Source organism: Panicum virgatum, chromosome 8N (genome assembly GCF_016808335.1).
Source record: "Panicum virgatum strain AP13 chromosome 8N, P.virgatum_v5, whole genome shotgun sequence".
In the NCBI taxonomy this organism is placed as follows: Eukaryota; Viridiplantae; Streptophyta; class Magnoliopsida; order Poales; family Poaceae; genus Panicum; species Panicum virgatum.
Genome location: NC_053152.1, coordinates 10,200,222 through 10,218,092, shown reverse-complemented (window position 1 = coordinate 10,218,092; position 17,871 = coordinate 10,200,222). Strand labels below are relative to the sequence as shown.

General features: G+C 44.6%; 1 non-coding gene and 1 pseudogene across 1 annotated transcript; both read left to right on the top strand.

The window, feature by feature from the left end:
- The first annotated feature begins 1,133 nt into the window (after positions 1–1,133).
- On the top strand, positions 1,134–1,240 carry LOC120687062. The gene has a single exon (XR_005680562.1). It is a non-coding gene; the product is annotated as a small nucleolar RNA R71 (small nucleolar RNA).
- Positions 1,241–12,308: 11,068 nt separating this feature from the next.
- Positions 12,309–17,556, top strand: LOC120686341 (annotated as a pseudogene).
- The last annotated feature ends 315 nt before the right edge of the window (positions 17,557–17,871 follow it).

Genomic DNA, 17,871 nt, shown 5'->3' with positions numbered 1-17,871 from the left:
CAAGTATGAGCGGGATCCCAAGATCTCCTTCCATATCGAGGACTACGAAGTCCACCAATATGTAGGTATTCTTCACCTTTACCATTAACCTTTCCACAACTCCTTCCGGATATCTTATCGTGGAATCTGCCAGCTGAACACACATAGTGGTTGGGGACACTGTTGGATAGCCTAACTCGAAAGTTACCTTGGGCATGATGTTGACACTAGCTCCAAGGTCACAAAGGGCGTGATTAAATTCGCAGTCAAAGATTGAGCAGCTGATCACTGGGGTTCCGGGATCTTCTCTTATTGTGGCTGCTAACTTGCCCCATGCTCCTCTTCTTGGGCGTGTGAGCTTCTCTGCATAGCTGAGGGGTGTCCTGCTAAAGGGATCTTTCCAAATAGCATTGACAACATTCACACTTTCTAGAGTAGATTTAGGTTGCCCAGGAATCTTTCCTAGTTCAGCAGCAGGTGTAGTAGCAGCTAACTGAGCCAATTGAGTTTCTAGCGCCTTGTTGAAACTCAGCTAGTTCTTCATGGCTGTGGAGAATCTGTCCATCTTGGCATGGATAGTCTCCATAGATTTGTCCATAGCGGCCAACTTCTTCTGAAGGGACTCATTGATCTTCGCTTGGCCGTAGACAAGATCTCTCAAGGTAGGTTGATTAGGACCGAAAGAGTTCGAATTCCCATTACCTCCTTGGTAATATGGGCATGGTTGATTCCACCCCTGACCTCCTTCTGGACAAAACCTGTTGTTGCCATTGAGGAATAAAGCTTCTTCTTGGGTTTCTGGGCAATTATCGCCTGAATGTCCAACATTCCCGCAGACCTCGCACGTCATGCGAGTTTCCAAGGCTTGAAGTGTTTGCATATGAGCCTTACCTTGGGAATAATCCTCAAATTTCTTGAGGAGGAGATCAATCTTCATAGCGAGCAAGTCAGCCTCCTTGACGGAGTGCATACCTCGCTGGCGCGGTTGGAGGCAATCATCGCTCCAACCCTGGTTGGAAACCATCTTCTCGATCAATGATGTGGCTCTTTCAGTGGTTAGCGAGAAGAAAGCTCCACCCGCGGCGGCATCCACATGATCACGGGATGACTGTGTCAACCCGTTGTAGAAGTTCTGTAGAATGAGCCAATTGTCCATTCCATGGTGCGGACACGGCAGAATGTACTCCTGAAGCCTCTCCCAAGCTTCCGGAATTGACTCACTTGATGCCTGCTGGAAGTTCGAAATCCGACCACGAAGAGCATTGCTCTTGCCCTTCGGGAAGAACTTCTAGAGAAATGCCTTGGTACACTTGTCCCAAGTATCCACAGCAGCCTTGTTAGCATAAAACCACTGCTTCGCTCTCCCTAAGAGAGAGAACGAAAACAGACGGAGTCGGATTGCATCTTGCGATACACCCCTGATAACAAAAGTACTGTAGAGTTCCAGGAACTGCTGGAGATGAGCACTGGCATCCTCATTGGCCTTGCCACAGAATGGGCTGGCTGGCACCATTGTAATGAGACCCGTCTTGATCTCGAAATTCTCTCCTCCTGTGTTAACCTCGGGCCTAGTGGGGACCTGGCTAGCAGACGGAGTAGAATAATCACGGAGTGTCTTCTGGGCCATAGCTCTGGGAGCTGACGGCGATGCAATGACTGGATCAACTGCCGGGAGTGATCTCCGAGGTGATACGAGACGAGCTCGCGTCCTCCTCAGAAGTGACTCTAGATCGGAATGAAAGTTTTGTGGCAAGTCGAAACCGGGCATACACTAACCTGTTTTTATATCAACAAAGACAAGAAAACAAAGCCAAGTTAGCCTGTTTAGCATGCGAATACCAATCTTGATTTTTTGCTCACTACTTTATCTATATATTTCACTCTGTGCCTTCCCCGGCAACAACGCCAAAAATGCTTGTTGGCGCCCACCAACGTCGCCACTGGGGACCAGCGACGACGCCCGCAGACGCCAAGTGGGGTGGCAGGTATTTCATGAACCACGAATAAATCCGCAAGCGCACGGAATACCGCTATAGCATTTTACCCAGGAGTATACCGGGGTGTCATTTATATTTCCGCAGGGAAGGCGGTGAGTGAGATGGTATATAGATTAGTTAGTGAACTTGATCTAGATTGGGTATTCTCATACATAAACAATGGTAAGATAATAACATGGTAGGAGGTAGTGTGACACACACACACGACTGCTCTCTTGAATAAAAGAATAAAAGATTACTCTAGGCCGGGAGCAAGGTAAAAGTCAGAGCTCGAGTCAACTGTGCTAGGCTAGCTATATCTACACTTTCTCATTAGTTAGCTTGTCAAAGATTAAACTACACAACAGGGAGATCGTTATCGAAGTAACGGGAGGATCCTGTACACCCCGGCGACTTTATGTACCTCCAACCTCCCATACCGAATGTGGAGGATTACGAAAAGGCACGGACAGGGCTGTCACCACCTGCCGGCTACCTCTACAAAATATGGGTATAGTTGACATCCAGCAACTCTTAGCGAATCTAGACACCACGTCTACACTAGTAAGGGATACTCTAGTGTCCCGCGCGGAGCCCCCACCCTCCGGATGGACAGACATCACACTAGAGCAATCATACGAATACTGGAACAGTTGATAGAGTTCTATGAACGAAGGACTAACTACCTCCAGTACAGGGCAATTATGCAATGTAAACATTGAATAATAATGCAACCATGACAAGAAGCATATGACCGACAACTCAGAATATACTTCAAGCAGATATCGGTAACCATAGTCTAATTCTATTACAAACGATCGAATATTACAAGAGAGAACTAGAGAGGAAACCATACCAGACTCTCGAGTAACTCTAGGGACTCGATGACTCCTAGACTTCTCCTAAACTCCACTAGCCTAAAGACTAAACAAGAGTGAACTTGAGAGGTGAGTGATGTGTGTGTGTCTTCATCTCTACCCCCCCCCCTTGTATTTATAGGAGGGAGCCACTGCGGGATCTCAGCGGAACCGACCTTGGGGAGTCACCAGGAGCTGCCACGTGGCTGGGTTAAGTCGGTGGGGCCCATGGCCCAGTCGGCCGACCAGTAGGTTGGTCGGCCTGGCCTGGCCACCAACCGACCCCAGCTGCTGGGGGATGGGCTGTCCTGGGCTCCTTTGTCTAATCCATGGTGGTAGAGCTTGTCTTAACCTGTTGCACTTTGGTTCTTGGGCTACTTTGGTCCATTTGAGCCTGAATCGGTGCTCTGATATTTTTTGTGATTTTCCGTCGGGCCAAAGTATGCTTGTAACCTGCATATTAGTTCAAAAACACGACTTGCATATTCTAGAAGGTAAAGTGTGGTTTAGGTACTTTATTGGATATAAATGCGTGTAAGAAATGCAAACTCTCATGATTTTCTGATCAAGTTGACGCCCAGAAATGGTCGTTAGTGAGCGTCAACAACCTGCTCATAACACTTAGAGCATAAGAAACATCATGCACTCTCGCTCATCAGTCATCGTAGGACACTGAGTCTTGCTAAGATGTATGCCCTGTGACATAGGCAAGAACCCTTTCTTTGCCTCTTCCATGTTGAACCGCTTCAACACTTTGTCAATGTAAGTATCTTGGCTTAATCCTATAAGCCTCTTTGATCTATCTCTGTAGATCTTGATGCCCAGTATGTATGCTGCTTCTCCTAAATCTTTCATCAAAAAACTATTTTTCAGTGAAGTCTTTACGAACTCAAGCATAGGAATATTATTTCCAATCAGCAGTATGTCATCTACATACAGGATTAGAAATGCAACAAAGCTCCCACTTTTCTTCTTGTAAACACAAGCTTCTTCTTCGTTTTTAATGAAGCCAAACCCTTTGACTACTTCATTAAAATGAATATTCCAACTCCGAGATGCTTGCTTTAATCCATAAATGGATTTTTGAAGCTTGCATATCTTTCCAGCATTGGTCGGATCGACAAAACCCTCGGGCTGCATCATATACACGTCCTCGGTCAGGTTTCCATTAAGGAAAGCTATTTTGACATCCATCTGCCATATTTCATAATCGAAATATGCAGCAATAGCTAGAATAATCCGAACAGGTTTAAGCATCGCTATGGGCGAGAAAGTCTCGTCATAGTCAACTCCTTAAACTTGTCGAAAACCTTTTGCGACAAGTCGAGCTTTATTGATGTGAACATTTCCATCCATATCTTTCTTCTTCTTATAGATCCATTTGCACTCTAGGGTTCTCACATCATCAGGCGGGTCTACCAAGTTCCAAACTTGATTTTCCTTCATGGATTATATTTCGGATTTCATGGAATCTTGCCATCTCTCAGAGTCAGGGTCTGCCATCGCCTCTGCATATGTCGCAGGCTCATCATTGTCTAATAATAATAATTCCCGCGCTGCACGGAGCCTTGCTGACCTTCGTGGTTGCGGAGGTGCTTCTGTTGCCATAGGCATCTCAACTTGTTCAGCTACATTAGCGTCACTTGTAGAGTCTTGTCCTATTGGCTCATCTCGAACTTCTTCGAGTTGCACCGTTCTTCCACTTTTCTCTCCTTTGAGAAACTCTTTCTCTAGGAAAACTCCGTTCCGAGCAACAAACACTTTGCCCTCAGACCGATTGTAAAAGTAATACTCTAAGGTTTCCTTTGGGTATCCCACGAATATGCACTTATCCGATTTGGGTGCAAGCTTGTCAGACTGGAGTCGTTTGACAAATGCTTCGCAACCCCAAATCTTTAGAAAAGACAAACTGGGAGTCTTGCCAGTCCGTATCTCATATGGTGTCTTGTCTACGGATTTTGACGGCACCCTGTTTAGTGTGAAAGCTGCTGTTTCTAGAGCGTAACCCCAAAATGTCAATGGTAAGTCTAATTGGCTCATCATTGATCAAACCATGTCCAACAGAGTTCAATTATGTCGCTCGGAAACCCCATTCCTTTGAGGCGTTCCAGGCGGCGTAAGTTGTGGAACAATTCCGCAACTCTTCAAATGATCACTAAATTCGTGACTTAGGTATTCGCCCCCATGATCAGATCGCAAGGCATTAATCTTCTTGCCACGCTGATTTTCAACTTCATTCTAAAATTCCTTGAACTTTTCAAAGGTTTCAGACTTATGCCTCATCAAGTAGACATAACCATATCTACTTAAGTCATCAGTAAAAGTAATGAAGTATTGGAATCCTCCTCTAGCAGTCGAGCTCATTGGTCCACACACATCAGTATGTATGAGTTCCAGCAAATCCGATGCTCCCTCTGGAAAACCTGTGAACAGCGTCTTGGTCATCTTGCCCAGCAAACAAGCTTTGCATGTCTCGTATGATTCAAAATCAAACGAACTTAGAAGTCCATCATCATGGAGCTTCTTCATGTGTCTCTCGCTTATATGACCGAGACGACAATGCCACATGTAGGTAGGATTCAAATCATTTAGTCGAGGCCTTTTAGCACTTATATTACAGACAGAAGAATCATCAAGATTTAAATGAATAGCCCATTCTTAATGGACACCAAAGCCACAAACATATTATTCTTAGAGATCACACAACCATTATTTTCACTCGCAAAAGAATAACCATCCTTCATCAAAAATGAAGGAGACACAATGTTTCGACTCAAACTAGGAACAAAATAACAATTATTAAGCTCCAAGACAAATCCTGATGGTAGGTGTAGTTGCATCATCCCGACGGCCAAAGCAGCAACTCTTGCATTATTGCCGACGCGGAAGTCAACTTCTCCTCTTTCAACGCTTCTACTTTTTGTCATTCCCTGCATCGAATTGCATATATGAGCAACCGATCCAGTATCAAATACCCAAGAATTAACATAAGAGTCAGCGAAAAATATTTCTGTAATATGAACGACAAGCATACCCGAGGTGGAAGAACGATTCTTCTGTGTGGCTAGGTACAGCTTGCAATTCCTCTTCCAGTGTCCTGGCTGGGGACAATGAAATCATTGATCGGCAGATCCGATCCTTGTACTTGCATCCTTGAGAGATGGTCTGCCACGCAATTATCCGCTCCTTTCTTATCTCTTATTTCCATATCAAACTGTTGTAGGAGCAGAATCCAACGGTTGAGTCGTGGCTTAGCATCCTTCTTGGTTAGGAGGTACTTCAGTGTTGCGTGGTCCGTGTACATGATCACCTTTGAACCAACCAAGTAGGACCTGAACTTATCACCAGGAGTTCTTTTTCTGTTGTGGCATAGTGTAGTTGGGGTCCGGTCAATGTCTTACTGGCGTAGGATATACCATAGTGTTGCTTATCTCTACATTGACCAAGCACTGCGCCTACGGCATAGTCACTTGCATCGCACATGATCTTGAAAGGAAGTTTCCAATCAGGAGGCTGGATGATGGGAGCGGACACGAGTGCCTTCTTTAGGGTATAGAAGGCCACGAGGCATTCCTCGTTAAAGTTGAATGGGGCATCTTTTGCCAATAGGCTCGTCAAGGGTCTGGCTATACGGGAGAAGTCCTTAATGAACCTCCTATAGAAACCAGCGTGACCCAAGAAACTCCTGAATCCCTTGACATTTGTCGGGGGTGGCAACTGTTCGATAACATCGATTTTTGCCCGATCCACTTCCATCCCTCACTCAGACACTCTATGTCCGAGAACAATTTTCTCTCTGACCATGAAGTGACACTTTTCCCAATTGAGAACTAGGTGTGTCTCTTGGCACCTCTTGAGAACTTTTTCTAAGTTTTCAAGGCATTGATCGAAGTCTTTGCCATAGACCGAGAAGTCGTTCATGAATACTTCCATGATGTGCTCAATCAAGTCTGAGAAGATTGTCATCATGCACCTTTGGAATGATGCTGGTGCGTTGCATAGACCGAAAGACATTCGCCGATAGGCGAACGTACCATAGGGGCAGGTGAAGGTAGTCTTGCTCTGGTCATCGGGGTGGATAGGAATTTGATGATAACCAGAGTATCCATCGAGGTAGCAAAAGTATGAGTGCTTTACCAACCGTTCAAGCATCTCGTTGATGAAGGGAAGAGGGAAATGATCTTTCCGGGTAGCTTTGTTGAGCATACGGTAATCGATACACATTCTCCATCCGGTCACTGTCCGCTGAGGTATGAGCTGGTTCCTCTCATTTCGGACTATCGTCATACCTCCCTTCTTCGGGACCACTTGAACTAGGCTGACCCACTCACTGTCTTGCACGAGGTATATGATGCCCGCGTGTAGTAGCTTAAGTACCTCTTTCTTGACTACCTCCCTCATCACATCATTAAGCCGTCGTTGATGTTCTCGTGACGTCTTATGTTCTGGCTCTATTGGTATGCGATGGGTGCATAGATTGGGGCTGATCCCCTTCAAGTCTTGGAGAGAATATCCAATGACGGACAAGTATTTCTCTAAGACTGCAACGAGCCGCCGAGTTTCACTCTCTGTCAGCTGATCGCTGATGACAACTGGCGTGGCTCTGTTGTCGTGGAGGAATGCATACTTCAAACCAGGGGGTAGCAGCTTTAGCTCAGGAAGAGGAGGTTGCGGTATCTCCTCTCCGTCAAGCTTACTTTTGCCGACCGGATTTGTTTCCTGGGTGAAGTGTGAAACTTCTTCCTCAAGAATGGGCTGAGTTTGCTCTTCTTGGCTGATGTTCACTGTGTCCTCCAATGGGTCTTGCTTCGGTCTAGCCTCCGCAATGGTGTTGCATGAACGGACTAGACTGACCGGGACTTTTTCTTTGCCAACATTGACCTCAAGAGTTGCTCGGTCTCCATTTCGGTTGACAAGGGGCTCTATTGGCTGACCAATCAAGACAAACTCTTCACCTTCCGGGACATCGAAGATGTGGAAGTCCAGGAAGATCTTGTTACGTCCCATCTTTAGAGACATAGCATGAAGAATTCCTTTACTTTCCACGATCTGGCCGTCGATCCACTTCAGGTGCTTACGTGAGAAAGTCAGGGGCTCACATGAAACGTGATCCGCCAAGGTTTTGGACATCACGTTCACCCCAACCTTCGGGAATAATTGCTACTGCTAGCCTCGGCTTCCTCTGTCCATTCCTTACTTAAGATCGCAGAAAGACCCTCTATCTGCGATGAAGCTTCGGGAATAAATGCCTCAGATCTTGAGCATATACACTTATGCTCCTTCGGCATGCTTGCAGCATTACCGAGTTCCAAGTACTCTTCCTCTATGAAGAGATCGGGTATGAACATAGGCATGTCTTCAATGAGGGGCTCATGATCTGGGGACTTTGGTGGTTCAGTGATTTCCTCTATGTATGGTGGAGGTGGAGAGGATGTGGCTGAGAGGATTTGAAGCTGTTGTGTCTCACTGGGCTGCTCTATCGGCTCTGGTGGATCATCATAGATATCGGTGTAGTTAGTGCTGTTCAGAACCTTCTCTAGGAGAGTTCTGACTTCAGTCACTGTCTTGTACATGACGGATCCCTCGAAAGCCACATTCATGAAATGTGCACTTTCCGGTTTAAGGCCATAGAAGAAATGTTGCATAAGTGTTTCCTCCGGCATCTGATATGGTGGCCTAGAGTCTACTAAATGCATGAATCTAGCCCAGGCTACTCCAAGTGATTCATCGCCTTGCTCAAATGATAGCAGTTGTTTCCAATGGGGAATCACTTGGGAGATAGGATAGAAGAACAAGCAGAATTCATCCTTCAACTATATCCAATCTCCTCCGACTCTCCTTGCCGTCCGGTTGTACCAAATACTAGCTTCCCCCATCAGAGAGAACGGGAAAAGCTTCCACCTTAAGGTGTTTTGGGTCATACCGGGTATAATCAGAAGAGAACAATTCTCTTCGAAGATTTGCAAGTGAGCATAGGGACACTTGTCATTTTTACCAGAGAAGGACTGTGCGCGAACCATGGCTACAAGACTGGGACCAATCTCGTAACCATCGGATAGAATGGGGTAGCAAGATGGTGGCGGTTCCAAATACTCGCGAGATGGAACTGCCGGATAACTAGTAGAAAAATCCATATGGATGGATGGAAAGTCGTACGGCTGATTAAATCTAAGTCTAGTGTTGCTACCATTCCCCGGCAACGGCGCCAGAAAGCTTGTTGGCACTCCTTAGCCTAACGAATTACTCCGCAAGCGCACAGAGACCGATTGTAGCTTTCACCAGGGAGTATGCCTGGGATATCGAATCCAAGGAATGATAAAGCTTCGACCAAATTTAGAGATCTTCAACTGGACACAACCAACGAGAAGAAGACAAAAGAAAAGAGGGCCTAACTCCAGATAACCTACTATTCTGACTAGTTAACGAGCTAACTACTGACTTGATCTGCTTCAGCGGCTGGAAGAGGAAGGACTTCAGAAAGGGATGAGAGGGGAGTCCAACGGCAACCTGCAATTACTGCTATGAAAACACCCGAACGTGGTGGACTACGAGGGACGGATAGGGCTGTCACCACCTACCGCCTACCACAACGGTTCCGTGGGGTGGAACACAACCTGAGATAACTACCAAGACTGGGCACCATGCCCACAGCTCTCGAGCTACTTGCTCCTACCGTGTAATTAGATAGAAAGCAACCTCAAATAAGCAGAACTTGCTACTTAAGCAGACTCAGGATCCCGCAGATCAAAAAAAGTAATTAAACAAGTAACTAAGACAGAAAGTAAAGCTAGCGACAAACTGAAGTTGAGACAAGGAACTTACTCAAGTATATTCCTCCAAGGTGGATACAAAATGTGGAGTAAGACCGAGAGAACTCGAGTCCGCTCCTTTCAGCTCGGCTTTCACCAGAGCACTCACCTCACTCTCTTCCTACTCAACACAAGAGTGTAACAAGATGGTGTGTGTTACAATAGGGGGTTCGGGCTCTATTTATACTACTCTATGATCGGTACTGAGTTGAGCGTCGGTTGTACGCAGGTAAGGTAGTTGTGCTTGTCTTTCACACCAAGGGAGAGCACCAGAGGCCGCCAGGTGGGGCCGGCCGGCCTCCCCTAGGCCGGCCAGCCTAGGGATGCGGCCATCTGGCCACCGCCTTTGAATGGATGGTCTGGATCTCCTCCTGAAGTCGGTGGCAGTTGCGTGGCTCCAACAGAGGCAGTTGGAGGCCGGCCGGCCTCTCCTAGGCCGGCCGGCCTGGCTCTGGCTCGGCTCGGGCCTCTGTCACTCTGGCACGTTGCTCACAGGATCCACATTGCTCCTCAAGTTGGGTTAGGTCCTGAATCTTTGGGTTGTCATTGAATTTGGGCCCAACTCAACTTGGTTCAAGCCTTTCGGTCTTGACTTATGAATTCTACATGAACCACATTTGTGTGGACTTGATCTTATGCTCAAAGCCATGTTTCACAAAGTTTCATGACAAAACCTGACAAGGGTAGCCCGGCCGGCCGGCCTGTGATTTACCCCATTTTGGCTCATTTTGGTACATGTTGTTCCTGGATTTAAATACTCACCAAAACTCATGAAACTTGTTAATGTTAGTGAAAATTATAACAACATTGTTCTAAAAGCATGAAATCCGAAGGAATGTTGGCGGTAAAAATCATCGAAATCGACCGCCAACACCCACTTGCTGTAAGAACTGAGCACTGACAAAACTGTGGGTACTGCCACTTTCAACCAAAGTAAGCATAACTTTGTTCTTAACCAGAGCCCTAAGCTTCAGGGTCTGTCCTTCCTCAGTGCTAGCCAAAGTATTCAAAGATAAGTGACCAAACTCATCTGTAAGAGAGTCTTCTAACTCCAATTGGGCTACAACTTCTTCAGACAAAGGAGCATCCAAATCATTCACTACTAAGGCATTTACTTGGGCTTTAGGTCTCTGAGGGTAGATTGCAGCATGAGAAGTATCAAACTTATCACCACAATAGTAACAGAGGTTATTGGCTTTTCTGTAATTCAGCAATTGTCTCTCTTTGCTGACTGCTGAACCAGCAGGAGATGACTTAAACTCAGGTTTACTAGAAGCATAGGACTGTTTGTTTGGAGAAAAGAATCGTTGCTGTTTCTGTTTACCTTTCTCCAGGACCTGTTGCTGCACCTTTGCCAACAGAATAGCTCTATCTAGTGTTTGGGGTAACTGAGACTGTCCTGCAGAAGCTATCTCATATTTCAAACCCTTTATGAATTGAGAGACAAAGAACATGTCATCAAATCCTTCATGGTGCATGCAGATTTCAAACTGTAAATCCTCAAAAGCAGTTGCATAGCTTTCTACAATGGAGGTCTGAGTAAGATCCAATAACTCACTTATAGCATCACGATAATCAAAGGCTCCAAACTTGGCTTCTACAGCAGCAATAAACTTTGTCCACACAGTAAGACCATGTTTTTTTCTTATACACTTGTAACTACTTAGCCGAATTATCATCCATATGGAGAGACCCAAAAGTAGCTTTCATAGCATTAGGCACACTATAGAGCTGAAAGTAATCTTCACACTTGGATTTCCAAATCCGTGGGTTAGATCCATCAAAACGGGGAAAGGATAGCTTGGGAACAGTAGGCTTAAACCGATTGGTACCATCAGCAGTGAAATTATGAGGGCCTCTAGCCTGACGGGGGTGATTCAGAGGGGGACCAGTACCTGAGCGACCAGCATGGAAGGGATTCAAGTCTGAGGCCTCAGAATTGGTTGGGCTCGGAGGCCCGCGACCAGCCTAACGGGTGGAATCCAAGGTCAACCGCGCCACTGCCTGTCCAGTGTTCTCAATCTGCTTGGCGAGAATCTGTTGATCGCGCATCATTTGTTCCACCACTTTGTTCGTCATGTTGTATTGCGCTTCCAACTTGATCTAGGTGCTGAGAATGTCGTTGACGCCGTTGAAAAGCAGGGCGAAGTTGTCGGCGACGCGATCCCAATGAACCTCATCCTCCCTCGCCGCATCCTCCATGGTGGAGAACACGAATTTGTCTGAACTAAGGGACGTGGAGGAGCCGTGACTGAAGAATCACCGGATACACGCGTCGAGACGCAGGCCAAAAGTGCACGGAGGAGCACCGAGACGATCCCGACCCAAACTACGATCCTAAGCGGCACTGAGAGAACTGATGTGGTCGCCGGCGCCGGAGCGGCTAACCGGCGATATGCGGTGGCCGCTGCCGACTGGGAGTCGGTGGGCGGGGCATGGACGCTGGGATCAGACGGATTCGTAGCGATGCAGACCAAGTTCGCCGGAGAGACGAAGAAGGTCAAATCAAGATCGGAAAACGAAATCGAGAGGAAGTGAGAATCTAATATCAATTGTAGTGCATGTGGTCGCGAATTACATTCCTGACGTGAGATCACACAGGAGAGGCAGAGCAAATCCGATAACGGGGCAGGGCAGAGGACCCTGCCTCCCCAAGAACACGAGTTTTCAGCAAGTTCAAAACGTGATCATGTCTTACATGGCGTTGGGATATATTCCCCTGGCTGCCGACACTGACCCCATGGGTCCACACACGCACGCGAATACAGATATCACGCTTCTACGCCTTCTCCTTCCGTTGACGTAACTTCCTGGGGCATGACGGAGGGGAAGATGTTGAGGTCAGCAATGACCTTCTGCTGGTGGCGGATTGCTGCACGGAGGTGCGCATCTCTCGCTCCGTATCCATGGCGTGGATGTCAACAACAACCCCCATATCAGGGTGGACGGGCTCCGTCACCATCAAATTCATCTGCCTGGTGGCGGCGTAATATGAGGAGTCTGCAGATTCATCTTTTGAGTAAAGTTTTCATGGCATAGGTGTAAGAGTTGTTCCTTCTCTCAATCTCTGCATCTCTCTCCCTTCGGCCATTCCATGGGTGTGTTGATCGATGTGTTGGCTGAATCCACATTTAGTTTTCACTCTGCATATCACCTGTTTGATACAATTCCTGCTTGTGCTTGGCAAGATGTTCAGTAGTGATGCAGGTAAATTCTAAATACTAACTTTTGGTTTAACTAACAGCATCTTGGATATTTTTTTTATATCCAATTGATGGTTGTGAGCAGTAGCAGCGTTTGTATTATCTCAAATGAAAGTCATAAGTATCTAGGAATACTCATATATGTGCATGAACTTTAGACATTTTTTTTATAATACGAACTTTAGGCATAATTTCACTATGTAGAGGCTTGCATCTTTTGTGTCCATCATGCATACTTACATTGAATTGCTATTGTTTCAGATTAATAATTTGAAAAAGGTTGCTCTTCCAGGAATAGTTTATTTATTTGCATGGCAGTAGTAGCTATATTTGTTATTCCAACACTTCTTCAAGAACTGGCTATACCTGCTATGCCTTCTCTTTTTACATGTTCCCATGAATAATTTACATAGGTGATTGTAGCCTACCAAATTTAGGGTCAACTATATTTCCTGATGTATGTTTGGCGGGCGAAACAATGGGCTGTGCAACTGAAACCGAGGTAAATGAGAAGCTTGGGCTTCAACCAGGCATCTCCAGGAGCCCCCAAACAGAGCCGGCTTGTACCACTATGATTTTCTGAGCCTGATGTATCACTGTGATTGAGAAAAAGAGCATAGCGACTGAACAGAGAAATACATGTATAAAGTTATAGCTGTTTCCAAAGTCTCCATATTTCAATCACTGAGATATGACTAGCAGCTTTCTACTGTATTATTTCTTTTTTGTGTTGTAATTGGCTAGCATTGCTCCTTTATAGGTTGGTTATGAAATGAGTGAAATTTGTTGGATGAGCCAGCCATATTTGAAGTGTGTATTAGTTATTAGTAAAAAACTAACTGATCTTTTTCTAATTTTATTTAGACCACAAAATTATTGTTCTGTTCATCAGTTATACCTTTACTGTAACAACTTGTTTGCCTTTCTCTGAAAAGAAGCAAAAACTGATATGTACCCTAAGACATTAAACAATGTTCTAGTTTTTTAACTCTGAACCATAGTACTGGATGACACTGTCATACATCTCTGAATGTTCCTTGGCTTTATCATACAAACTCAAGCAAAATCTCTCGTTTGACACTCTCAGTTATGAGTAGTAAAAGGCATCAATGTTGCTGTTTTTTTACTGCAAAAGCCTTTTAAATGGTATTTTCAACCGGGAACAGAACTTCATCTTGTGCTTCTTGGATGCTTGTTGAATCCTAATCTGAAGTTGAAATACCACGCAGATTGGTACCAGGACAGTTGAAGGCCGTTATGGGCTGCACGACCTGTGTAGATGGATCGAAGGCCGCAACCTGAAGCGCTTGGCGGTGACGAAACACTCCGAGGGCGAATGCCGAGCTGATGCTGTCGCTGCTGGGGCTCACCAACTTCTTCCCGGTGCTCGTCATCGGAAGCGAGTGCGACCGTGGCAAGTCGTTCCCGGATCCCCTACCTCAAGGGCCTTGAGCACATCGGCGCATCGCCTGACCACACCTTCATATTTGAAGTACGCAATTCTTTTGGTTTCAGAATAATTCTTTCAATATTTTTTTGATCATCAACAGACTCTCCGGTTAAATATTACTCCAAATAATCTGTGAGAAATGTCTATACTATTTTTTTCTTTTTAAAAAAATGTGAGAAATGTGCCCTCAAGAGTATACAAATGCAGTCAGATTGCAATGGAAGATATATGGTAAAGAGTATGTAGATTAGTACTGAGAGCTGAGCGTATTCCTTCATCTAATTTATTGGTGCATTATGATACTTAATACAAGATCTAAACTGTTGGTATTTGTGTGTTATACTTGCCTTTCCAATTAGATTCAGTTACATGCCAATGTCAATGCCATTCGTTAGCTCCCTTCATGCAATAGACCAGTTACAGAAATCTATTCTTCCCTCATCCAGTGCTTCGCCATGATTGAATCAACTCCATTGTACACCATGTGAAGAAGCTGCAGATGTGGGGATTTCTACTTGCAATGGCCTAATGACGCATACCAAGAACATTTGGAACTATGCATCCAAAATATTTGTTGATTGTCTGTAATTTTGTTGCACAGCATGCTCAAATTGTTATCTTGTTTATTGATCTGCTTGCTTTTGCTTCTTCAATACTCTGTACACATGGCCAATATAGCTATTGCATAGCCTTATGGGAATCAAAGGTTTATGTGAAGCCTTTATTGAAAAAAAGTTTATTGCGAGGCAGCTTAAAAACTTTTTGTCTGATCATTTAAATTGATTTTTACCTAATGCTTCCATGCAATAAGTTTTGTATGACATGGTGTCCTGAAATTGCCTTGTTTCTTTGTCACAAAGCCAGGCTTCATGTCAGGAAGTGATCTTCTTAAAGTAACAAAGGTGGTTTTAAGCTACTGATCAGTGTACAGTACTGCATTTTAATGTAGGAGGATTGTCATCTGATGCATGTTCTCTTGATTCACTGTCAGTTTTTTTTCTCTTGATTCACTGTCAGTTTTCAAAACAAAAATGATTTGACAGTATCTTTTCTATTACCTTATTCTATTTTTAACACTATATAATAACATGTATGTGTTATTTTACACGATCATGGTGTATGTGTTATTTCAGAGTTCTGAACGTTCAACTTGCTGCAGATGCCAGACATTCTAAACTGGTATGGTTGGTGCACATAGGATGCATTTTACACCAACGTTACTGCTGAAGGAGTGAAGGAGGGATTACAAAGGTCTTTATTGATCTTACAATGTATCCCAAATTCTAAATCCTACCACATTATCAGTGTACTGAGATACCCAATATATCTTTTCTTTATTTTCAGCTTTCAAAAAGGTGGAGTTTCTCCTAAGTTTGTCATAATTGACGATGGATGGCAATCGGTCGGTATGGATCCTGTGGGAATTGCGTGATAGCAGATAACTCAACCAAGTTAGAAGTAAACCTATTTATGCTTTGCCAGCCAAACATGATTTCTGTATAAAGTCCAGAGAGTTTCAGTTCAAGTTCTGAACTTTGCCTGTTCTGTCTATCACCTTTGCAAACAGGACTCATATTAAGGAGAACCACAAGTTTCGGAAAAATGGGAGGGAGGGTCACAGGGAAGATGATCCAGCAAAAGGCCTCACATATTGTCAATGAAATTAAAGGAAACAATGATCTGAAGTATGGCACCACTTGATAATTTGTTGTCTTATTCAGTTTACAAATGAAAAATTTTTGGAAGCTCATCTTTCTGACATATTATGTCAAATAATTCAGGTATGTGTACGTGTGGCACGCGATAACCGAATACTGGGGTGGAGTCAGGCCAGGTATTGTTGGAATGGAGCACTATGAATCAAAGATGCAGCACGCCAGCACCCTGTGTCATCACCTGGAGTTCAGAAAAACGAACCCTGTGATGCCTTGAATAGTATAACAACTAATGGACTGGGCCTTGTGAACTCTGAAAAAGTATTCAGTTTCTACAATGAGCTCCATTCTTTTCTTGTATCTGCTGGGATCGATGGAGTTAAGGTGGACGTGCAGAACATCCTTAGAGACACTAGGTACTGATCATGGGGAAGGGTACTGTTAGCTAGAAAGTATCAACAGACTTTGGAAGCTTCCATCGCTAGGAACTTCCTTGACAATGGCATCATATCATGCATGAGCCACAACACAGACAACTTATATAGGTAAACATCTAACATCTTGTGCTAAAATATTTTGAAAGTATTGCTTGGTGGTTGTTGCAATTACCTGACATTGCAGTTTTTAACACGCCTCCTATTCTTGCTGCAGTTCAAAAAGGAGCGCAGGTGTGAGAGCCTCTGATGATTTCTGGCTGAGAGACCCGGCTTCCCATACTATACACACTGCATCGGTCGCCTATAACACTGTCGGAGAATTCATGCAACCTGATATGTTCCATGTGAGTATAAATATTTTTCTTCTCTGTTTACAATGACTTCTTTTATGGCTTGGCTGCTAATGTATTTTGTTTCCATGCCATCAGAGTGTTCACCCTATGGCTGAATACCATGCTGCAGCCTGAGCAGTTGGCGATTGTGCCATATACGTCAGGTAAATTAAAAAAAGTTTGGGCAACACAGAATTATTTACATTGCAATGCATTGAATCATTTACATTGCAACACAAAATTATTTACATTGCAATAAGATGATGGTTAATTTATTTGTGATTTTCCAGTGACAAGCCTGGAAGCCATGCCTTCAATTTGCTGAAGAAGCTTGTGCTTCTTAACGATCAATCCTGCGTGCCAAACTCCCCAGGAGACCAACCAGAGACTTCCTGTTCTCTGATCCTGCCAGGGACGGCAAAAGGTTAGCAGCATCCTTCTAGCAACTTCTTTATACTACATGATGTGAGCTCAGCCGTTCTAAAACCTTCTTATGATTGCAGCATCCTAAAGATCTGGAACCTGAATGAACACTCTGGTGTCATTGGCGCCTTCAGCGGCCAAGGTGCCGGGTGCCGGCTGGTGCTGGGTAGGGAAGAAGAACTTGGTCCATGATGAGCAGCTCGGAACAGTCACCGGTAGTGATCGTGATGTGCAAATTCATAAAAATCCTCCCTTTAATCTTTCTTCTTTCTATCTAGGGTATTATAAAAAAAGAACCTACAAATAGGAATAATAAAAGGTAAGAAAACTTGGCCTTTGTGAAGTATAAGAGCCCGTTGGAACTCAACCAATAGAGACGCAAATATAATTGTTCTTTAAATATGTGGTATTTTTAAATATATTGTTCTTTAAACATGTGTTTGTGGCACGTGCATCTCCCCTATATAGAGGAAAAAACATCCATTGAAAGATGCATTACAAACAGTGGTAGCTACTTATTCAGCATGGGCATGGATTCATACATTCTACCTTACAAACCAGCGAAATCTCGCACTGATGTAATATCCATCATAAAAAAATCAGTTGCTTGATAAATATTTATCTGGCATCCATCCTTCCCACTACGGATCAACGAGCGAGCTGGTCGTCGACGGCTCGACGCCGACGGCGGCGGCGGAGGGTTTTGGCGGTGGGACGCAGCAGCAGGAGGGGACGCCGCCGTCGTCCTTG